Raw genomic sequence first — 25,750 nt, 5'->3', positions numbered from 1 at the left:
ATCCAGTCAGTCCCACTTCCCCATGCAATCCCCATGGCCCTGCAAGTTAATTTCCTTCAAGTGCCAATCCAATTTCCTTTTGAAATTATTGATTATCTCCACTTCCACCAACCGTGTGGGCAACGAGTTCCAGGTCATTACCACTCGATGTGTAAAAAAGTTCTTCCTCACATTCCCCCTGCATCTCTTCCCCAAAACCTTTAATCTGTGTCCCCTAGTCCTTGTACCTTCAGTTAATGGGAACAGATTTTCCTTGTCGAACTTATCTAAGCCTGTCATAAATGTGTATACCTCAATCAAATCTCCCCTCAATATCCTTTGCTCCAAGGAGAACAACCCCAGCTTTTCCAACCTAATGTACTAAAATCCCCCATCCCTGGAACCATTCTGGTAAATCTCCTCTGCACCCTCTCAAGGACCCTCATGTCTTTCCTAAGCATGGTGACCAGGACTGGATGCAATACTCTAGCTGGGGCCTAACCAGAGCTTTATAAAGGTTCAGCATAACTTCCCTGCTTTTGTACTCTATGCTTTTATTTATGAAGCTCAAGATCCCATATGCTTTGCTAAACACACTCTCAATATGTCCTGCCACCTTCAAAGATCAATGCACAAGCACCACAGGTCCCTCTGTTTCTGCACACTCTTTAGAACTGTGTCAGTAAGTCTATATTGCCACACCCTATCCCTTCTTCCAAAATGCATCACCTCACACTTGTCTATTAAATTCCACCTGCCAATTCTGCTAGCCTACCTATGTCCTATTGCTGGCAGTTCATATCATCCTCATTGTTTCCTACTCCTCCAAGTTTGGTATCATCAGCAAATTTTGAAATTCTATTCTGTATTCCAAAATCCAAGTCATTTATATATAGCAAAAAAAGCAGTGGTCCTAGCACTGACTATTGGGGAACACCACTGTCTACCATCTTCCAGTCTGAAAAAACAACCATTTACCACGACTCCATGTTTTCTATTCCTGAGCCAATTCTTTATCCAATTGGACACTGACCCTCCTATTCCATGAGCCTCAATTTTGTTACCCAGCCTTTTATGTGGTACTTTATCAAATGCTTTCTTAAAATTCATATAGACAACATCCACCACATTCTCTTCATCAACCTTCTTTGTTACTTCATCAAAAAATTCAATTAAATAATTAAGCATGATCTGTCTTTCACAAACCTGTGATGGTTATCCTTAATTAACTCAAATCTCTTCAAGTGCTTGCTGATTTTTTTTCCTGATTATTGTTTCCAAAACTTTAACCACCACTGATGTTAAACTAGCTGCCTTGTAATTGCTATAACTGTCCTTTCACCCTTTCTTGACTAGGGGGTGACACATTTGCCATTCCCCAATCCTCTTGCACCTCCCCCGTATCCAGGGAAGATTGAAAGATCATGGCAAGCCCTTCCGCTATCTCCATCCCACTTCCTTTAGCAACCTGGGAAGCAAGCCATCCAGACCAGGTGACTTATCCACCCTAAGCGTAGGCAGTCTTTTTAGTACCTCCCCACTCTCAATTTTTACCCTATCCATTGCCTCTACTCTCTCTGCTTCTACCCATATTTTGACAGATTCCTCTTCCTTAGTAAACACCGATACAAAGTAATCATTAAGTATTCTAGCCTTGCTTTATGCCTCCAAGCATAAATTACCAGCTTTGCGCCTAATAAACCCCAACTCTACCTCTTACCACCCGCTTACTATTTACATGCTGGTGGAAGACTTTTGGGATCCCTTTTATTTTGACTGCCATTCTATTCTCATTCTCTCTTTGCCAGTCTTATTTTCCTCTTCACCTCCCCTCTCAACTTATTGTATTTGGCCTGGTTCTAACTTGAAGAATTCACCTGACATGCATCATACACCCTCTTTTTTTTGTTTCATAATTATCTCTATCTCCCTCGTCATCCAAGGAGCCCTGTTTTTGCTTCCCCTATCTTTTGCCCTTGTTTGAATGTTCCTTGCCTGTATCTGAAGCATCACCTCCTTAAAAATAACCCATTGTTCCATTACAGTTTTTCCTGTCAGTCTTTGGCTCCATTCTACCTTGGCTAGTTCCCTTCCCATTGCATTGAAATTAACCCTCTTCCAATGTAGCCATTCTACTTTATATTGTTCCTTACTTTTCTGCATTACGAGTCTAAACGATGATCACTCTTATCCAAGTGCCCCCCCACAGACACCTGGCCCACTTGGCCCACCTCATTTCCCAGCACCAGATTCAGCCATGTCCCCTTTCTAGTTGGGTTGAGAACATACTGATCAAGGAAATTCCCCTGAATACATTTCAGAAATAACATTATCCCGATCGATATTTGAGTAATTAAAATCTCCCACTATCACTACGCTATAGTTCTTGCACATCTCTGTGATTTCCTTGCACATCTTCTCCTCTATCTCTCTCTCACTGTTTGGAAGCCTATACATTACCCCTAGTAGTGTGATCATACCCTTCTTACTTCTCACCTTTAACCAAATGGATTCAGTTCTTGCAACCTCAAGGACATCCCCTCTTTCCAACACTACTGGACTGAATTTTTCTGGCTTGTGTTTAAGCAGAAATTATGCTGAAATTAATACCAGTTTCTGCCCCAATCTTACCGAAGGAGCTTAAATGCCTTGCTGTCTTCCTTCAGAAACGCTTATCTCTGCTGCTAGTCTTCTTCTTCCATTGCTATTTAGATCAGGAGTATGCACATTGGGATGCCATTCCAGCAATTTAGTCCTTCTGCACATGTGGAACAGGAGGCAGGGGCAGGGGTCCAAAATTTTTTTTAGTGCATTGAGATTGACAGTACTTTGATTAACTCTAGTGCAGGCCTGAGTAAGAAATAGTTTTTTTTTTAAATTATGAAGAAAATTGCTATAAATCTTGAAAAGTCTTGTCTATGCTGATATCAGATGATTTTGAGAAACAAGAGTTAACTTTTCAGATCGAGGACTTTTCAATCGGGGCTCCGTCTGTTTCTTTCTCCACTGATGATGCCTGGCTTGCTGAGTATTTCCAGCATTTTCTGTTTTTTGAAATTGGCTCACTGGCTTATGTGTAGGACAAAGATTGTACTGTGGCCCTTCACACGAAAAGATTGGACACCCCTGATCTAGTCAAACTATAATCAAGAATTCTGTCACCTGCATCCTAACCTCTCAAAATTTCCCACTCACCTAAGACCCTAATCTTTGCCAGTCTCCTTTATTTCCCCACCCCCAGTGCTTTGACTTCAAAATTTTAATCTTCCATCTCTCTGGACCTTTACAACTTCATTGAGTTCTATGTCACTGCTGACACCCTCCACTCTTCCAGCTGCTGTGCACTGTGTATAATCCCCTGCCTCAGTTCCAACATCAAAGACGGACATTTCAGCCATTTTACATCACAGCCTGGAGGCCGTGCCTGCTACACCTGCCTATTAAAACCCATCTCTTTGGCATGGGAAGGTGCCGTGGGAAGGGGACAAGATGTCGGGGGTGATGGAGGAGTGGACCAAGGGGTCATGGAGGGAATGATCCCTTCGGAATGCTAAGGGGAGGGGAGGGGAAGATGCGTTTGGTGGTGGCATCACGCTGGAGGTGGGAGAAATGGATTTGTAGGCTGGAGGGGTGGAAAGGGGAACCCTGTCACGGTTCTGGGAGGGGGGAGAAGGGGCGAGGGCAGGAGTGCATTTTTTCTGGAGAAGCTTTAAATGAGAAGGCTAATTTATTAACTTCCTCATCATGATGTTGAACGCTGATTTAGTGAGAAAAGTCTCAGCGTGATCATCTCCACTGCACAGTCTCAGTATGCTCGCTGCTCCCCCAAACAGTCTTACCATGCTCACCTCCCCCTTTTCAGCGTACTCACCACCAACCCCCAACCCCACCCCACAGTCTCAGCATGCTCACCTCCTCCCCCAACCAATGCCCCCATTGGTCAGTGCCCCCGATTGATGGCACCAGGATTGTCGGGCCGGATCAAAATGCACCACAATTGGCAGGCCAGATTGAAACCTTTGGTGGACTTAATTCTGGCCTGTGGGATGTACGTTGGACAATCCAGATGTAGATAAAGCCCAGAAGGCCACCAAGGACGGTATTGGAAATGTTAAGCTTGGCAGTGGACTCTGTTATAAAACCATTTAGAGAGGGAATATCCAACATGCAGCCTTAGGACTACATTTGGCCCTATAGCCCAGGCAACACTGTACCTCTGTGTGCTTATAATTCTTACCCATTAGTTTATCTTGTTTGAATTTTGTGAGCCTAAAGATTTGGAAAGGACTGTTTTTTTCATTTGTTTCGTGAGATGTGGGTGTCATTGGCAAGGCCAGCATTTGTTGCTCATCCCTAATTGCCCTTGAGAAAGTGGTACAGTCCATGTGAGGCAGGTACACCCACAGTGCTGTTAGGGAGGGAGTTCCAGGATCTTGATCCAGCGACACTGAAGGAACGGCGATATATTTCCAAGTCTGGATGGTGTGTGACTTGGAGGGGAACTTGCAGCTGCTGTTCTTGTCCTTCTAAATGGAAGAGGTCATGGGTTTGGAAGGTGCTGTTGAGTTGCTGCAGTGCATCTTGTAGATGGCACACACTGTTGCCATTGTGCGTTGGTGGTGCAGGGAGTGAATGTTGAAGGTGATGGATGGGGTGCTGATCAAGCAGGCTGCTTTGTTCTGGATAGAGTGGAGCTTCCAGAGTGTTGTTGGAGCTGCACCCATCCAGTCAAGTGGAGAGTATTCCATCACACTCCCAACTTGTGCCTTGTAAATGGTGGACAAGCTTTGGGGAGTTAGGTGGTGGGTTACTCGCTGCAGAATTCCCAGCCTCTCGCCTGCTCTTGTAGCCACAGTATTTATGTGGCTGGTCCAGTTCATTTTCTGGTCAATGGTAACCCCCAGGATTTTGATAGTCGGTGATTCAGCGATGGTAATGCCATTGAATGTCAAGGGCAGATGGTCAGATTCTCTCTTGTTGGAGATCGTCATTGCCTGGCATTTGTGTGGCCTGAATGTTACTTCTGCCTCATTGCTGCAAGAATCCCAGATCACAACACCAAGGTCATTTATTATCAGCAACTTCAAATAGAATGGTTACAGCACAAAAGGAGACCATTTGCCCTGTCATGTCCAAGCCAGCTCTCTGCAAGAGCAACTCCATTCCCACACCCTTTCCCCATAGCCCTGCAATTTTTTTCTCTTCAGATGATTATCCAATTCCCTTTTGAAAGCCATGATTGATCCTACTTCCAACACACTCTCAGGCAGTGCATTCCAGATCCTAACCACTCGCTGCATAAAAAAGGATTTCCTCATGTTTCCCTTGATCCTTTTGCCAATCACCTTAAATCGGTGTCCTCTGGTTCTCAACCCCTCCACTAATGGGAACAGTTTCTCCCTATCTACTCTGTCTGGACTCCTCATGATTTTGAGCACCTGTATCAAAATCTTTTCTTAACCTCTCTTCTGTAAGGAGAACAGCCCCAGCTTCTCCAATCTATCCACGTAACTGAAGTCCCTCATCCCTGGAACCATTCTTGTAAATACTTTCTGTACCCTCTCTAATGCCTTCACATCCTTCCTAACGTGTGATTCTCAGAATTAAACACACTACTTCAGTTGAGGCCGAACCAATGTTTTATAAAGGTTCACCATAACTTCCTTGCTTTTGCACTTTACGCCTCTATTTATAAAGCCCAGGATCTCATTATGCCTTATTAACCAATTTCTCAACCTGCCCTGCCACCTTCAACAATTTGTGTACATATACCTCCAGGTCCCTCTGCTCCTGCACCACCTTTAGAATTGTATCCTTTATTTTATATTGCCTCTCCTCGTTCTTCCTACCAAAATGTATCACTTCACATTTATCTGCATTAAATTTCATCTGCCACGTGTCCACCCATTCCACCAACCTGTCGATGTCCCCTTGAAGTCTATCACTATCCTCTTCACACTTCACAATACTTCCAGGTTTTGTGTCATCTGCAAATTTTGAAATTGTGCCGAGGTCTAGGCCACTAATATGGACCACAAAAAGCAGTAGTCCTAGTACCGTCGGCTGGGGAGCCCCACTGTATACCTTCCTCCTGTCTGACAAACAACTGTTTATCATTACTCTCTGTTTTCTGTCACTTAGCCAACTTCATATCCATGCTGCCGCTGTCCCTTTTATTCTATGGGGTTTAACTTTGCTGACAAGTCTTCTATGTGGCATTTTTTCAAATGCCTTTTGGAAGTCCATGTATAACACATCAACCACATTACCCTCATCAACCCTCTTTGTTACCTCATCAAAATGTAAATTAAGTGATTATGGATCTAAACTTAATACACGGTTGACAAAGACAATCATTTACACTGTGCAAAAATTAAGTCTGAATATATCAACTTTGCGTCTGGAAATGGAAATTTGAAATGTCACAGTCAGCCTGACTTTTTCCAGTATGGTTTGCAGTATTGTATGGAAACCCACGCAGGGTGGTGTTATGACCAAGTGGGAGGAGTGCTCTGTCTTCCCCTAGTTCCACTTCTCCACGGATTACAACATATATTTAAATGTTTACCCAGTTACTGATATGGCCAATTATATACTCTATTTTGATTTCAGAATAAAATTCACCAACCAGGTTTCTTTCATAAACAAAATGATCAAATTATTATAAAATAAGATGTATTCAGTAAAGATGCAAAGCATTAACACATAGATTGAAATATGAAAGTTCCTTTCTAGCTTAGCCCAACACACACACACACACACCCACCAGTTAAAGAAAAAATAAAGAAGTTGGGCTGAAGTTTACCAGCTGCTCAATGTCGTGGGTCGTGGCGGGGGGGCCCGTAAAATACTTGCGGGAGAGGCCCACCACGTCCCACGACGCCGAGAAGGCCTGGCCGCATTTAACCGGTGGCTGCGAGGCTTCGGTGTGGCCCAGGGCCTTCATTTTAAGATTACAATTAATTAAATAAAAATGTAAATTAACGTACCTGGTCCCAGCGCTGTCCCATGCCAATATTACGACCACCCGCTGCAACTTGCGCGCCTTCGGAACTCTGTTCGGAGTTCCGAGGCGAGCCACTGATGGGGAGAGGGGAGGAGTGAAATTAGCAGGGCAGGAAGGGAAGAGGCGCAGGGAAAACATCTTTTATTTGCTGTGGGGTTGGTGGGAAGGGGTTGAAGGGCAAAGAGTGCAAAGTTTGGGGTTCAAAGGTCAGGACTGTTAAAAATGCCTTTACGGAAGGGGGGGAAAAAGAGAGGGAAACAAATTTATTGTTTGATCATTGGTGGGGGGTGGTGGAAGTAGGGCTTTTATTTTCAATTTAATGTTTGTATTGAAATTTAAAGTGCTGGTCCCTTTAAAATTTTACATCAGTTGTCAGGGCTTGAACCCCATCAAAAATGGCGCCGGATGCCGTTGCCGGGTTGCAGTGGCCACTCCCTCTACATCATTGGGGGTGCCCGCTCCGCCCCTCCATTTATATTAAACCCCGCGTGTAATATCACGCGGGCACAGGGACAACGCATCTGCGCAGGATGCACGCCGCCAAGGTGCACCACCATGAACAGCGGCGCACTTGTAAAATTCAGCCTGTTTGCTCTGCAGAGATCTCTTTACAAAAAATTTTTTTTTAAATACTTTGGTCAAATACTTGTTAATTCTTGAAGGAAAAGGAGAAGATATGGAATGCTATAAGTTGTCCCTTTATTCTGGCATCCCAAATACGCATAGATGGCTGTTACTGGGATTTTGTTTTGAGCAGTTCTCTTCAGACGACATTGAGGATTAGTCTGGTAGGCTTTCCAGGAGAAATGCAACATCAGTTTCTCTATTTCTCACACTGGATTTTCAAGGTTTCTCAGAGAGGTGGAGATAGGATGAGCTGGGTGTTTCTCTCAGCAGTCTGCAATCCCAACTGACTCAAAACAAAACCAATTCTTGACCACCATAAATCTTGACATGTCACTTCTCTGTAAACAAACCCCCCTAAGTTATCAAGGCGCCTGTTGTTTTCTTAAAGTCACATGTCTTCAGCTAAGTCCCAAAGTCCTTCCAGTGATCTTTTTAAAAAAACTGACAGACTTTTACACATAAGTCCTTAAAAAATATTAACCATGGAAACACCTTCTTAACAGTGGCTTCCTATTTATAACAGCCAATTAGTCCAGTCTCATGAGAAACTATAATAGGAAGGTTGTACTGTAGCCCCAGACAATGATTGATGGTGGAATATCTCAGAATCCTGCGTTAACAAGGAAATGGTCCAATTCCTGTCTCAATGTATCTTTTGTTTTTCATACAACTGGTCGATTTTAGCAGGAGTTTGTGGGACCAAACATCAGTGCTGAATAATGTTTTAGAAAGAAACTTCACTCAGAATGGAGAATTGTACTACGCATATATAGATTACACCATGACACAGTGCTACATTATTACAAATAAAAACACAAAATTAGGCACTCAGTTGCACTTGTAGTGTGCTGACTTATGCAGTTCAACATTACTCAATATTTCCTGTAATTCATCAGTGCCATTAATGTTCTGTGTAATGTGCACCCATTGGGATGTCTTATTTCACATTCAGATGTACTGATGTGGCCAGAGGATGCTTCAATGAAGTCTTTCACCTCATTCACCAGAAGGCCTAGTGCTCTACACATTATCAGTTTTAGAAACAATTCCTTTCCCGTCATCTCACAACTTTTATTCCAGGTTTAATGTAAACCTCCTTCTTTGTACTGCATTAATACTTTGATCCTGGCTTATGATACTAGTAGAAACTGTGGTGAACAGATACTTAAGTATTTCAGTGTGAATTAAAACATGACAGATTTTATCAGAGCTATACTTATGCAAATAAACAAGATTATAAATATTATTTTCATAGATGGGAACATTGTAGAACTGGCTATTAAATTGGAGCAGGGACCCATAACTCACAAGTGAGTTACACCTTGCTCGTGAACTCAATACGAGGAGCAGCAGTCAATTTGATCTTATTCTTCTAAAGAAACAGCTGTAGTGGTTCTTCAAGACTGGGGTGTAGCAGTCAGTCATACTGAAGTTTTATTCCTGTGTGGAAGATATATACAGAGGGATTCTAGGAAACATTGCCTATGCCATGCACCGCAGACCAATTGATCTGATTTATATGAATCAGAATAGTTCACAGCAGCCAAACTAAATCAAACAGTGTAAAGTAGCTGTAGACCCACATGAAAGGCAGAAACCAATTTTTTTTGGTTTGGGCCACATGTTCATCTTCCACCATTCATTACGACTTCTCATTTCAATGTAGGTAGTAACTCAAACTATGGGGTTCCCATGCACCTGCTGCCCTTGTCTTTCCAGGCAGTGGAGATTGTGAGTGTCAGAGGTACTGTGAAGTTGTTGCAGTACATCCTGGTATTGCCAAGTTGCTGCAGCATATCCTATAGATAGTACACACTGCAGTCACGGTACGCCGCTGGTGGATGGAGCAGATGGGTTGTCAGTCAAGTGGACTGCTGTGACCTGAATGTTGTCGAGCCTCTTGAGTGTTGTTGCAGCTGCATCTATCCAGACAAGTAGAGAGTATTGAATCACACCCCTGACGTGCCTTATAGGTGGTGGAGAGGCTTTGGGGAGTCAGGGAATGACTCGCTGCACAATACCCAAATTCTGACCTACTCTAGAAGATGTAGCAGTAATTGGGCCAGTCCAATTGAACATCTGGTCAATGGCAACTCCTAGGATGTTGATAGTGAAGGATTTGACAACGGTAACGTCATCAACTGTCAAGGGGAGGTGGTCAAACTGTGGGAGATGGACATTGCCTGAAACTTGTGTGACACAAACGATACTGCCACTGATCAGTCCAAGTCTCAATGCTATCCCAAGTCTTGCTGCATGTGGGCATGGACAGTTTCATTATTTGAAGAGTTGCAAATAGAGCTGAATGCTGTGCAATAATCAGTGAAGAGGTCCACTTCTGACTGTATGAATGGAGGGAAGGTCAATGATGAAGCAGCTGACAGTAGCTGGGTCTGAGGAACTCCTGCAGTGCTGTCCTGGATGGTTGGCCTCCAACAACCACAACTATCTTCTCTTGTGCTAGGTATAACTTCAGCCACTGGAGAGTTTTTCCACCTGATCCCCATTGCCTTCAGTTCTACTGATGTCAAGGACATCTCATCTTATCTCTGAAATTCAGCTCTTTTGTCCATCTTTGGACCAAGGCTGTAATGAGGTCCAGAGCTGAGTGGCCCTGGTGGAAACCATACTGAGCATTGGAGAGCAAGTTATTGATCAGTAAATGCTGATTGATAGCACTGTTAACAACTCCTTCAATCACTTTGCTGATGATTGAGATTAGCCTGATAGAACGGGACATAGCCAAGTTGAATTTGTCTGGGTTTTTTGTGGACAGGGCATACCTGAGAAATTAGTTAACAGCCTAATGATGTGTGAACATTTATCTAATAGCAATCATAATGTGATTGAGTTCAATGTTGTGTTTGAAAGTAAGGAATGTGAAACAGCTATGAAGATTTTAGATTAAAGCAAGGCCAACTTCAATGGGGTGAGACGAAGACTTTCCACAGTAAACTGGGCAAATATGTTAAAGGGTAAAATTACAGAAGATCAGTGGAAGATGTTAAAAAAAAGCTAATGTGCTACAGGACAAGTTTATATTCCTAAAGGTTAAGAGCTCTACTTGCCAAAAAAACAGCCATGGATCACTAATGAGATAAAGAACAACATAAAACTAAAGGAAAAAGCATACATGAATGCAAAAAAAGAGTACAGATTCTGATGAATGGGAGAGATGTAAAGAACAGCAAAGGGTGACAAAACAGTAATAACTACAAGAAGGAAGTATGAAAATTAACTTGCAAAGGATATCAAAATCAACACAAAAATGTCAACAATTATATTAATAAAAGAGGGTGGTTGAGAACAATGTAGGCCCCTTAAAAACTAAGAATGGTGATATTATAAATGAAAGTAAGGAAATGGCAGACATGTTGAATAATTACTTAGCGTCAGTATTTATGGTAGAGGAAGGGGTCACTATACCAGACATCCCAAGAAAAGAGAGATTGAAGCAGGGATGGGGACCACCAAAATTAACATTAGCAACTTAACAGTAATGAAGAAAATAATGGAACTAAAGAGTGATGAATCCCCAGGATCAGATGGTTACCATCAGAGGATTTAAAAAAAAAGTAGGTGAGAACAGTGTAAATGCCTTAAGTATGATCGTCCAAAGTTCTCTTGATTCAGGAACCATTGTTTTAGATGGGAAAATTGCATATGCCACTCCACTATTTAAAAAAGGTGATAGAAGGAAACCAAGGAATTATAGACAGGCAAGCCTAACATATGTTGCCAGGAAACTATTAGAGTCTGTAATTAAGAATAGAATGACTGAAAATTTTCAATTGGTAAGAGAGAGTCAGTTGGATTTGTAAATGTTAAGTCATGTCCTACAAACCTCACTGAATTTTTTGAAAAGTTGACAGAATAATGGATAGGGGAACGTCTATGAATGTTATTTATATGGACTTCCAAAAGGCATTTGATAAACTCACTTATAAGAGACTGTTAGCTAAAGTTTACGCTCATAGATTTGATGGCAAATTATTAACTGGGTTCGGAGATTAGCTAAGTGGCAGGAGACAAAGCGAATGGGCGAGGGACTCTAATTGACAGGATGTGACTAGTGACGCCATACATGGATCTGAGTCGGGGCCTCAAATATTGACTGCACTTATTAATGACTTAGATGATGGGATAAAGAGTCACACATCCAAGTCTGCTGATGACACAAAAATTGGTCACATTTTATGCAGGATAGATGTAAGTATAAAGTTACAAAGAGATATTAATAGATTAAGTGACTTGACAAAACTGTGGTAAATGTATTTCAATATAGCCAAGTGTGAGGCCATCACTTTATACCTAAAAAGGATAAATCAGAGTACTTTGTAAATGGTGAAAAGCTAGAAATGGTGGAAGTACAAAGAGACTTTGGGGTCCAGGTACACAGATGATTAAAATGTCACGAACAGGTACAAAAATAAACAAACAGGCTAATGGAATGCTTGACTTTATATCTAGAGGACTAGAATACAAGTCCATTAATTAATAAATCTAGAATAAAAAGCTAGTATAGGTAATGATGATCATTAAACTGTTGTAAAAACCCATCTGGTTCACTCATGTCCTTTAGGGAAAGAAATCTGCCATTCTTACCTGGTCTGGCCTACATGTGACTCTAGACTCACAGCAATGTGGTTAACTCTTAAGTGCCCTCTGACATAGCCTAAAAAGCCATTCAGGTCTACCAAACTGCTACAAGAAAGTTGAATAAGAATTAAATCAGATGAACCACCCAGCACCAACCTAGCCACCAGAAACGACAAAGGCACACCCAACCCAGTTGACCCTGCAAAGTCTTCCTCACTGTGCCAAAATTGGAGAGCTGTCCCACAGACTACTAAAGCCTGACATGGTCATACTCACCAAATCATACCTTACAGTTAATATCCCTGTCTCGTCCATCACCACCCTTGGGTATGACCTACCATTGGTGGGATGGACCCACCAGAGGCAGAGGCACAGTGGTATACGGTTGAGAGGAAGTGGCCCTGGGAGTCCTCAACATTGACTCCAGGCCTCATGGCATCAGGTCAAACATGAACAAGGAAACCCCTTGGTGATTACCACCTACTGCCCTCCCTCAACTGATGAATCAGTACTCCTCCATGTCGAACACCACTTGCAAGAAGCACTGAGGGTAGCAAGGGCACTGAATGTACTCTGGGTGGGTAACTTCAATGTCTATCACCAAGAGTGGCTCAGTAGCACCACCACTGACCGAGCTAGCCGAGTCCTGAATGAACCATATGCCAGACAGGGCCTGCAGCAGATGGTGAAAGAACCGACAAGAGGGAAAAACCTACTTGAACATGTCCTCACCAATCTATCTGCGCAGGTACACTTGTCCATGACAGTATTGGTAGGAGTGACCATCACACAATCCTTGTGGAGACAAAGGCCCACCTTCACACTGAGGATACCCTCTATTGTGTTGTGTGGCAGTACCACTGTCCTAAATAGAATAGATTTAGAACAGATCTAGCAACTCAAAACTGGACATCCATGGGGTGCTGTGTGCCATCAGCAGCAGCAGAATTGTAGTCAATCACAACCAGTAACCTCATGGGCTGGCATATCCCTCACTCCAGCATTACCATCAAGCCAGGGGACCAACCCTGGTTCACTGAGGATTGTATGAGTGCATGCCAGAAGCAGCACTAGGAATACCTGAAAATGAGGTGCCAACCTGGTGAAGCTACAACACAGGACTGCATGCATGTTAAACAGCGGAAGCAGCATGCTGTAGACAGAGCTAAGCAATCCCAAAACCAATGGATGAAATCAAAGCCCTACAGTCATGCCACATCTAGTCATGAATGGTGATGGACAATTAAACAGCTAACTGGAAGAAGAGAGTTCACAAATATCCCCATCCTCGATGATGGGGCAGCTCAGTGCAATGGTGCAAAAGACAAGGCTGAAGCATTTGGAACCATCTTCAGCCAGAAGTGCTGAGTGGATGATCCATCTTGGCCTCCTCCTGAGGGCCCCAGCATCAGAGATACCAGTCTTCAGCCAATTCAATTCACTCCGTGTAATAAAATGACTGAACATACTGGATACAGCAAAGGCTATGGGCCCTTACAACAGCGAGCTGCGGTGCTAATGACTGGCATCTACCCGACAACGTGGAAAATTGCCCAGGTATGTCTTGTCCACAAAAAGCAGGACAAAACCAATCCAGCCAATTATGGCCCCATCAGTCTACTCTTAATCATCAGCAAAGTGATGGAAAATGCCATTGACAGTGCTGTCAAGTGGCAATTACTCAGCAATAACCTGCTCACCGATACTCACAGTTTGGGTTCTGCCAGGGCCACTCGGCTCCAGACTTCATACAGCCTTGGTCCAAACAAGGATAAAACAGCTGAGTCTAGAGGTCAGGTGATAGTGATTGCCCTTGACATCAAGGCAACATTTGACTGAGTGTGGCATCAAGGAGCCCTAACAAAGTTGAAGTAAATGGGAATTGGGGAAAAATTCACCACTGGTTGGAGTCATACCTAGTATAAAAGAAGATGGCTGTGGTTATTGCAGGCCAATCATCTCAGCCCCAGGACATCGCTGCAGGAGTTCTTCAGGGCAGTGCCCTAGGCCCAACCATCTTCAGCTGCTTAATCAATGACCTTCCCTCCATCGTAAGGTCAGAAGTAGGGATGTTCACTGATGATTCCACAGTGCTCAGTTCCATTTGCAACTCCTCTGATACTGTGCCCGTGCTCACATGCAGCAAGACCTGGGCAACATTTAGGCTTGGGCTAATATGTGGCAGGTAACATTCATGCCACACAAGTGCAAGGCAATAACTATCTCCAACAAGAGAGAATCTAAAGATGTCCCCTTGACATTCGATGGGGGCTGGCAGAAAAGTGGAGTTAAGGCCACAGTCAGAGCAATCATGATCATACTGAATGGCAGAGCAGGCTCAAGGGGCCAAATGGCCAACCCCTGCTCCTATTTCTAAAACAAAAAATTACCATCACTGAATCCCCCACCATCAACATCTTGGAGGTTTCCATTGACTAGAAACTTAACTGGGCCAGCTGTATAAATACTGTGGCTACAAGAGGAGGTCAGAGGCTGGGAATTCTGTGGCAAATAACTCACCTCCTGACTCTCCAAAGCTTGTCCACCATCTACAAGGCACAAGTTAGAAGTGAAATGGAATACACTCTACTTGCCTGGATGAGGGCAGCTCCAACATTACTCGACCACCTTAAACATTCACTCCCTCCACCACCAGTGCACAGTGACAACAGTGTGTACTATCTACAAGATGCACTGCAGCAACTCGCCAAGGCTCCTTCGACAGCATCTTCCAAACCTGTGACCTTCACCACCTAGAAGAACAAGGCCAGAAAATGCTTGGGAACACCAGCAAGATTTGGAACTATATCACCCTTCCTTCACTGTCGCTGGGTCAAAATCCTGGAACTTCCTCCCTAACAGCACTGTAGGTGTACCTACAGCACATGGACTGCTCATAATACCTTCTCAAGGGCATTTCAGGATGGGCAGTAAATGCTAGCCTTGTCGTGACATTCATAGACCCTGACCAAATAAAATAAAAAGGGGTCAGACATCCTTGTGCAGCTATTTAAAACCTTAGGCTGAATTTTTCTTCTGGGTGCGGGAAACAGAAGTTGGGTCTGGGGGGGAAACAGTCACTCGTTGTGATTTTCAAGGGGACAAATCTTTAACTGGCGTGGAGACAGGTTCTCTGTCCAATTAAGGGTGGTGGACAGACTCTCAAAGCTACAGGCCCAATCAGAAGCCTTCCAGTTTGAGGGGAGCAGCAGGCTGCAATGGAAGGTAAGTGACAGAGAGTGTGTTTCAACATGGGGGAAGCCGCTTTCCAACTTTTTTACATCTTTAATTAAAAAATAGATTCAGCAGCCCGGCCACTGTGGCTGCTCTTCCACCCAGGCAGACAGGGCAGGCCTCTAGGTCTGCCTGGAGGATTGGTGCCCCAGTCTGCTGTTGGGTGCTTGCCTTCAGTCTCCTAAACTAGGAGGCCGACTGGAAATCCCAGTCATCCTCTTTAATTGGCCTCAATTAAGCCCTTAACGAGCCTAATCGGTTACCCGTGTGCAGGCGGGCAGCCCTGCTGGCCTTTATACCGCCTCTGCAAAAATAACCTGGGGTGGGATGGAGCTGAGGAACTGCAAACCAGCCAGCAGGGTCATTTTCGGCTCCGCCTGCCTCTGATCCCGGTCCCATGAAAATCCAACCTCTGGTTAGATCACAACTGGAGTACTGTGTTTAGTTCTGGGCACTACACCTTAGAAAGGATATAGTGATCCTAGTGGGAGTTTAGAATAGATTTACTAGAATGATACCAGGACTCCAAGGATGAAATGACAAGGAGAGGTTACACAAACTGGGGTTATATTCTCTGGAATTTAGAAGAGTAAAGGGTGATTTGATTGAAGTTTTCAAGATATTAAGGGGAACTGATATGGTAAAGAAAAACTATTTCTGGTGGTTGGGCATCTAGGACTAGGGGTCATAGAGCAGAATTTTATCCTGCCATTGGAAACGGAAACAGAGGCAGAGGGCACACAAAATGGCAAGGGGTAGCATGACCGACATTGTCCTGACCCCCTGCCATTTTGTCTGAGGTGGGGAGGCTCGAGGCGGCCTTCCTGCCCCCAGGTCGATTGAGGCCCTTAAGTAGCCTCCCACCTCCGCTCCAATTTTATTGAAGACAGATGGGGCACAGCCACGTGGAGACGCCAGCAACTGAGACCTGCCAGCATCCTAGTGGGCTTGAGGGGGGTCCCTCAATTCAGGGCAATCCATGGCCCACAGAGGACTCCATCCCTCACCCCCCCCGGCAGCTACAGCCGCCCCATTCCCCCTCACACCTGGTAAACCTCCCCCCACCCTCACCAGTCCCCCTCACACCCCATTGCCAGCGCCTGCCTGACTGGCCCCAGCGACCCTGACCCCACTTACTTGCATCTCAGGGTCTCCTCCATCTTTGGCACTGCAGGGCTCCTGCAATACCAGCATTGGCCACCGCTCTTGGTAGTGCTGCTGGTACTGGAGAGCTGCTGGCCCTCCGATTGGCCGGCAGCTCTGGATGCAGGAGCTTGTCCCTTAAAGGGATAGTATCCCCTACTGCAGGCTGCCCACCATGAAATTGCAACGAGGGTCCGACAGAGGGCCGAGGTGGGGTGTCGCCCACCTTCTGGCCCGCCATCGGGATGCCTGATGCCAGGATAAAATCCCAGCTACAGTCTAAAAATTAGAACCAGGACTTTCAGGAGTTAACTTAGTAAATACTTCTACATGCAGAGGTTGATTGAAGTTTGGAACGCTCTTCCTCAAATGGTAGTTGAAGCAGGCTCAATTAATTTTAATTCTGACATTGACAGCTTTCCGTTAACCAAAGGTATTAAGGGCTATGGGGCAAAGGTGTGTATATGGAGTTAGGTCACACAGCAGCCATGATCTCATTGAATGGTGGAACAAGCTCAAGCGGCTAAATGGCCTCCTCCTGTTCCAATGTTCCCAATTTTCCATGTTGTCAGGCAGATGCCAGTATTGGAGCACTACTGAAACAGCAGTACTACAGCTGGGATATTGTCAGGACCAGTAGCATTTGCTGTGTCCAGTGCACTCAGCCATTTGTTAACATCACATGGCATTAAATGAACTGACTGAAGACTGGCATCTGTGATGGGCATCAAAAGCAGGCCAAGAAAGACCACCCACTTGGTACTTCAGGCTGAAGATTGTTGCAAACGCTTCAGCTTTTTTTTTGCACTCGTGCTGGGCTCTGCCGTCATTGAGGATGGGGTGGTCATGGAGCGTCCATCTCCCATTCATTTGTGACTGGATGTGGCAGGACTTCAGAGCTTTGACCCGATCCATTGGTTGTGGGATTGCTTAGCTCTTTCAACAGCATGCTGCTTCCGCTGTTCAGCAATTATGCAGTACTTTGTTATAGCTTCACCAGGTTGGCACCTCATTTTTAGGTATACCCAGGCATGCATTCTCCTTAAGGAAGAGAAACCAGCCAACCTTACAGTTGACTTTTATATGACCCTCACCACCATCTCAAGCAAACTAAATAAGGTCTTGCCAGTGTCAGCTACATCCTGAGATAAAAGTAATAATAAAGAGAAAGATTGTACTGTGTCATTCTCTTCTCTTTCTCAAAATGTACCACTAGAAGCTTAGCCAGCCCCTCTACATTAACTGCCGAGATGAAAAAAAAAGGCTCCTTTGTACACAGGACAGCCAGCCACCTCACATGCTTCTGCCACAGAGGAAGAAGCACTAGACTAATTTTAAGAGCACATACATCATAAACTGTCATGAACAGGAAGCACCATGGAAGAAAACATTAAGTGTTCACGGGTGACATGTGTTCATTAAAAATGTGTTCTCATTGAACTGTCTGCAGAGAATATTCGTGTAAAGGTTGACCAGCATGTTTTATCAGGTGACCTGAATTCGAGATCAATGAATTGCATGGAAAATTAAGAATGCATTGTAGGAGAAAACATCTTTTGGGAGAACCTGAAAGATGTAAATAGGTCTGTAAACGCTGCAGACATATTTTCAGGTTCAGAGGAGGTTTTCTATATGAGAACTTGCTGGACGGTTTTCATAAATGGTATCAGGTTCAGCTCTGCAGCATTTTCAAGATCCCCTGAGGCAGCTGGAGAAATGGTTAGAAAATGTCAAACCATGCCCAATATTTCAGATATGTAGCTCCTGGAGGTGAGCTTCCCAACAGCATCATTGACGCACAATACTACTCACAAATGCAGCACAACAATAGTTTTTCCTAATTCTTAATAAAGCCCTCTGAACGACGGGTCAAAATGGAAGCAAAATACTTCAGATGCTAGAAATCTGAAATAAAAACAAGAAATGCTGGAAATACTCAGCAAGTCTGGCAGCATCTATGGAGAGAGAAGCAGAGTTAACGTTTTTAGGTCAGTGACCCTTCATCAGAACTGGCAGAGGCTAGAAATGTAGTAGGTTTTCAGTAAGGAAAGCGGGAGTGGGTCAAAATGGATCCCACTTGAACTTTACAGGTTAATGTGATAAACTTTAAAAAGCACTCAGATAAAACTGGGCTGCCAGTGAGAAATTCCTGAATACTAAATAAGCTGAATTTACAATAAAACATCATTCAATAAATGTCTTCTAAAAATTACTGTTGAATTATCCAAGTCCAGAGATTTATCCATAAATGGTCATAAAAAGTTAGATGGCAATAAGGTTTATTCATCGTTGCTACTCCAAAAAAGCAACAATGAGAGAGATTGAAAGTCCAAATATTTATACTAATTTTTTTTCAAGTAAGCTATAGTCATAGCATGACTTATCAGCTGGGACAAACTGTCCACATTCACACAAGTTGGTCTTTAGTCAATTCTCCGTTGCAGACAGAAGGGGCCCTCGGCCAGCTGTAGACCTAATTGTGGCTGTTGCTGAAATGTATCAGTCAGATCGTAACATACATATAGGGCAATGTTGAAAAGTCATGCAAAGGTGTATGAGAGGGGAAGGGTAGCCAAAGCTTACCTCAAATTATACTGACTATTTGGACAGCAGCAGTAGCTCTGTTCCTGTGGCATTTCAGTTGGATGTGTGGCTCCTGGAAAGTAATTTGGCAGTGCAGCAGAAAATGATTTATGTAAATGAAACAATTCTGAAGGTCATCCTCACTCCATGTCCATCACTCCTGGACTGGAAGGGTGCAGCATCTTTGCTTTGCTGTCAGAAAATCACAGGTGCTTGACTCACACTCAGTGTCACACTATTGCATTATTACTTGCCAGTCTTGGCTGTAATCGGATGTATGAGAGCCAACAATGCCCAGGCACCAGAACAGACCACCAGTGTTAATGTTATCTTTTCTTAATGAGGTTTTGCACCAGCTGCTTTTACACTACAATCAATGGTCATTTTCCCAGTGCGAGACCACCTCTTCCAGCCAATTTGTATTAAGCAACTGGATGAAAGTGCTTCTTCCTATAAATATCCAAAGGTTCAACAGGTTTGCTCTAGGGATTTTTAAAAAATGTGTTGCTGAAATGTGAGTGATGCTGGTAAGACTGCTTTTATTACCCATCTCCAGTTGCCCTGAGAAGGTGCTGGTGGACCTTCGTCATGAAACACTGTAGTACTTAGGGTGATGGTGCTTCCACAGTGATGTAAATCAGTAATATGGAGCAGCTGCATTAGAAGTGCTTGGAAAAGAAACTGGAATTAAACTATAGACTAACCACCTCTTGTTACCCAACGAATGGGAAGATTGAGTGTTGAGTCTACTTGGACTCTGGGATCTCCTTCAATTGCTTAGTTATTTTAACAACATTCATGGAATTTATGCTGTGAACTTATGGGTGTATATATGCATAAGTCATTGAAGGTGGCAGAATAGGTTGAGAGTGTGGTTAATAAAGCATTCAGTATCCTAGGCTTTATTCATTGGGGTATAGAGTACAAGAGCAAGGAGGTTATGTTGAACTTATTATGTAAGACACTAGTTCGGCCTCAGCTGGAGTACTGTGCCCAGTTCTGGGTGCCATATTTAAGGAAAGATGTGAAGGCATTGGAGAGAGTGCAGTAAAGATTCACAAGAATCGTTCCTTATCCAGGGCTATCAGGAAAGCAGAAGAGTGGGACTAATTGGATAGCTCATTCAAAGAGCTGGCACAGGCATGATGGGCTGAATGCCCTCCTTCTTTGCAGTAAGATTTTATGATTCTACCTCTAAGTATTTAATGGAATGGTGTGCAAGTGCTGTTATGCTGACAGGAAAATGGTGTTATGAACTTAAAAAAAAAAAATCAGGATATGAGTGCAGTTACAGGCTTGAGAATCCTGCAGCTGTGATCCAGGCTCTTAGCATCAGGGCCCTTCTGGCTGAGAAGCAGCAGCCAGGAGGTCCAAAATGCCTCTGATCATCCTGAGGATGTATAAAGATTTCACTACTTGCCTTATCATCTTTTGCCTGCCCACAGAACCCTGCAGACCATCCAGGAGTTCAGAGGGCGGCCAATTAGAAAATGAGGTGGGAGGCTGGGAATGCACTCTCCCCCACCTCATTAAATAACTATGCTGAGCCTGTGCTTTCTGCACCCTCTCTCCTCTGATCACATTCTGTCGCCTCATGAGCCAGAAATACCAGAATGCTTGAGTGATTGCCTCCTGCCTCTCTGATGTTGACAAGAGTGCTCCCATGTCATGATGTCATTGTAGGAGTGCACTTCATTGTTGGGACTCATAGGAACATAGAAGCAGGGGTAGGCCATCCAGCCCATCGAGCCTGCTCTGCCATTCAATACGATCATGGCTGATCATCCACTTCAATGCTTTTTTCCCCATAATATCCCCATATCCTTTTCTGTCATTGGTATTTAGAAATCTGTCAATCTCTGCTTTAAACATACTCAATGACTGAGTTTCCACAGCCCGCTAGGGTAGAGAATTCCAATTCTCACCTCGGTCCTAAGTGGCTTCCCCCTTATATTGAAATTGTGTCCCCTGGTTCTAGACTCCCCAACCAGGGGAAACATCTTAGCTGCATCGACCCTGTCTATCCCTTTAATTATTTTGTAGGTTTCAATGAGATCACCTCCCATTCTTCGAAACTCTAGAGAATACAGGCCCAGTTTCCCCAATCTCTCTTCATAGGACAGTCCCTCCAGCCCAGGACAGATCTGGTGAACCTTCGTTACGCTCCCTAATGGCAATAATATCCTTCCTAAGGACTCCATTTCTAGTCCAATGCAGTTTCTAAAGGCAACACCAAGATCTCAAGTGAAATGAGATCACATGTAGGGAACTTGTTAGATGTGAAATTTATAGTCTGGAGGAAGACAAGATGCATGTCATAGCTTTTCTGGGATCTTTAGTCCTTTTTTTTAATAACACCTCGATTCAAGATGTTCACTTCATGGTCAAATCTACAATTTATTTCAACTGTTCTGCAGTCAGCAATTATTCTTGCTGCATTTTACACATAATATCGTTTCAACTTTTCTGGTTTCCTGTTTTCCAGACAAGGTGGCTTCAGCTCTTGAAAATGATAATAAATTTATCTAAAAAGATGTTTGCATAGCTTCAGCTTGCCAATATATTTTGAGAAGTTAGCCATCAGAACCAGAGATGCATCATCATTAAGACTCGTGATTGGCTTCATTTCCTCTCCATTCATTACATTGCCTGAAGTCTTAAAATAGCATTTTACAATCTAGATAATAAAATGACCTGGTAGCTAAAAATCCTGAAGTACTAAGGAGGGCCAGCTTGAAGCCCTGATATCCTACTTCTTCTGAGGACCCTCTCAAACTTCTGCAATTGATTGAAGGTGCCTTTCTCCCCAAAAAGTGCTTAATTTGAACTATCCTGCACCGAGTGGTTTATCTGATCAACTTTTACATTGATAGAGGAAGCTTTTTAATCATTTTACTGCCAGATGCTCTTAAGCATTTCTATAAATCATTGATAATAGTAGGCAAGTTACATTCCAAAAATGTAACAAATTGCAGAAACTGACAACGTTACATTAATGGGAACCATGCATGAAATCGACAGAAATGAACTAAATATTTGTTCTGAAGCCAAATGGGAGTACACTCACATCTGATCAAAGCAACCTTTGCTCCTTGTGAATAGGTCACCTAAGGTGTAAGCAGAGGTGGGCAGGAAGTAGAGATACTGATAAGAGAAAGTAAAATTAAAGTTCTAAAAATCCCCTTGCTTTAAAGAAGAAGCAACATTTCACCCACACCACAGGGAAACTCCCTGCTTCAAAAGTTCTAAGCTGTCATATTCACACTGTCGCCCAAGATAAACTTTCCCCTGTTAAATTTCAGCCTGCTGAGGCTTTAACATGATAGAAATCCGTGTTAATGCATAGCCAAATGCTAACTATCATCCCAAGTACAGTTTGTACAGTGACTTTTTGAAAAAGGAATGTATAAACTAGAATGTGGATACAAATTACAAAAAACTCAGCCCTCCAGGAACTCTGAAAATGTATACATTTTTGAGCGGCGCAGTGGCGCAGTGGTTAGCACCACAGCCTCACAGCTCCAGTGACCCGGGCTCAGTTCTGGGTACTGCCTGTGTGAGTTTGCAAGTTCTCCCTGTGTCTGCGTGGGTTTCCGCCAGGTACTCTGGTTTCCTCCCACAGCCAAAGACTTGCAGGTTGATAGGTAAATTGGCCAATGTAAATTGCCCCTAGTGTAGGTAGGTGGTAGGAGAATGGTGGGGATGTGGTAGAGAATATTGGGTTAATGTAGGATTAGTATAAATGGGTGGTTGTTGGTCGGCACAGACTCGGTGGGCCGAAGGGCCTGTTTCAGTGCTGTATCTCTAAATAAATAAATACATTGTGCATATAAATATCACCTTTTATATTAGTGTAACATCAACCTAGCCAATGACATGGCAGCAACTTGCAGTCACATTTCATGTTTCTATTTGACAAGGAGTAATTGTGAGACACAAACACTTCATCCATAGGTCATATTGAGTGAGATATTTCAACCATTGTGGATGTAATCTTCATGCAGATTACTTTAGAAATCGAATGAAGAAACCAAAGGTGTATAGAACTTGCCCGACATTATTAGCAGTGACTGTTAGTTTAACTTGAAACTCCAGTGAAGAGTAAACTATATACATGTATTAAATGATAATCTATAACACCGAAAGTAACTTTAGTTTTCTTAAAAATAGTAGGTTGGAAATCAAGGTATTTTTTAGATCTGGGATCCAAAGTTCATTCCAGACTGTAGCAATGGTGATAGCTTCCTCTTTCTGATGGCTGTTATTGATAGTAAATTAGAAGAATATGAAAACCTTAACCAGTTCCCAGTGGCGGCAGACTATATCACAGAACTGTCTACAATTCAATAATAATTGATCAAACTAATTTCAGTGAACTTGTTACAATGACTGGTGAGGGAAATGGTGTGTAAAGTCATATTGGTGGAGTAAGGGATGCATTCTGAGTTCGGGTTAAGCACAATAGGGCCACTTCTCATCTTTTCCGCACAGCAGCACAAACTCATCATTCATCTTTGTTTTGCACTGATACAGAGAATGGTTTATGATCCGAACAAATAATTAGGTAATGGAAATTAATTAAATTATAATGTGACTAACAAAGCAAACAAAGCCATCATTTTGAGTGCTGCATAATAGTAAAATAGTCAAAGATGGCTAGGTAAATTCAGGATCTATTTCAGGACAGTTTAATTTTAAAACAGATTCACCAGTAAGACAGAGGCATGGACATCGCGATTAACTTGGACCCATTCATTGTGCTGCAGGCAGCTTGTTAAATTGGCGCTGCCTGCTGATTTCCATGATTCGTTTATGCTACACCTCTGCTGTTCCTTTGGTGCATGAAACAGCAAAGGGCCTGATATCACGAGTGGCTCGCGCTATTTAAAAGCAGTCTGCACCTCTTAAAGGGAAGATGCATTGTGGCTGCAAGAAGTGTTGGGAGCCATTTGAAAACTGAATCTGTTACTTTGAGGAATGACTGAATATGTGACAAAGTGTGCACCAATGTTTTCTCATAATGCACTGGAGCCTTGGTGCAAGAGGTGGAGAGCAGAGACATCCTGTGTCAGTCAGTAGAGTGTGGCGTGTCCTCAAGCCATATGCTCAGGAGGCAGTGGGAGAAAGTGGTGGCAAGAACTCTTTCCTCATAATGGCCAGGTTGTGCAGCATACTACTATAAATCTTAATACCTGCTCAGCTGAGTACTGCAGGGCTCCCCCAGAGTGGTGCAGGATGTGGAAGCATCGCTTGAGGATGTCAATGGTGTGCTCTATAATGTTCCTTGTGACAGTATGGCTCTCATTGTAGACCTGCTGTGGATGTGTATCTGACAGGAGTAATAAGCCTTGTCATGAGGGGCTAATCCTTGTTGTCCAGTAGTCAGCTTTTGACTTGCCATGGTGGATCAAATACAGATGAACAGAGCAGTGCTGCAGAATGAAAGAAAGAATCATGATTGCTGCCAGAATAAAGGGCATTTCATTTGTATGATGCTTTGCCTTTGATTGCACACCAGCTGCATGTTGAGAGTGTAGAATTCCCTTCTGTTGATGAAATTGGCCGAGTTTAGATAAGGAGTACGCAAAGCAATGAACGTGCAGACGATGGCACCCTGCACCACAGGGAGGTTGCAATCCATGCAATACCTTGTGTTCGCTCCTCCTGCTTAAATTTGGCAAGAGGAATGAGATGGAAGTGTTTCTCATTGTATGTAGAGTCTCAGTGATCCTGCTATACAGCAGTGCATCTCCAGTGCTTATATCTCCAGCAGCAGCATGAAAGGAGCCAGAGGCATAACAATTATGAGCCATGACCATCTTGACAGCCAGTGGTAACATTGTGACTGCAACAGTTGACAGATTTCATCACAAACTGTTTCGTGAACTGAAGATGTCTCATGCATTGGTCCTCATTGAAGTTGAGATAACAGAATTGCTCCCTGGTGAAGGTGAAGACCTTCCAAGGATATGGCCTCCTGCTAAATGCCCTTCTCCCCCTTCTTCTCCTCTCTCTTCTAGCAGCTTGTCCATCTCTGTGTGACCTTTTTCATTCTCTGGGTCATGTTTAACTCTCAGAGGAAGCCCTACCATATCTGGAAGCAACTTCTTCCAGCACAGTATTTTAAATGGCACGGAAAGTACTGCAAAACAGCCTGACCACTCGTTGTAGAGTACTGGAACTTTAGCCAAGTATAGGAAACCTCCAAAAATGTGTACAATTGCACCAGCAATGAGAATAATTAATCCAACAACTAACCTGTTAAGTGGTTCATGATCTCTTTAAATAGCACTGGTGAGGGAGGCTTCATGCTGTTTAATGTCTTCAGCTGTGCGAGGTTAAGACAGGGCGTTGACTAGTGTGTGGAGTTCCAAAATGGCAATGGTGGCTTCAAATCAGCATTACACACTGATTTGGGTCATGATCTCGTTGCTCTGCATGCTGCCGGCAGTCGTTAGGTATGTGTATACATGCACAAATCCATTTACCAAGATGTCATTCTACGCACTTCATGTCAGGAATGTGTGCGCACCCCTTGGGCACTTTTTTAAAACCTTAGGTGGCTATGTAGCACCTAAA

General features: G+C 43.5%; 1 protein-coding gene across 2 annotated transcripts in view; it reads right to left on the bottom strand.

The window, feature by feature from the left end:
• arhgef3 (Rho guanine nucleotide exchange factor (GEF) 3) overlaps nucleotides 1-25,750 on the bottom strand; it is a 371,767-nt gene that overhangs the window by 149,982 nt on the left and 196,035 nt on the right. The window lies entirely within an intron of this gene.

This window comes from Heterodontus francisci, chromosome 19, assembly GCF_036365525.1.
Source record: "Heterodontus francisci isolate sHetFra1 chromosome 19, sHetFra1.hap1, whole genome shotgun sequence".
Classification (NCBI taxonomy): domain Eukaryota; kingdom Metazoa; phylum Chordata; class Chondrichthyes; order Heterodontiformes; family Heterodontidae; genus Heterodontus; species Heterodontus francisci.
Note: the sequence above shows the minus strand (reverse complement) of the source record. Positions and strands in the feature narration are given on the sequence as shown.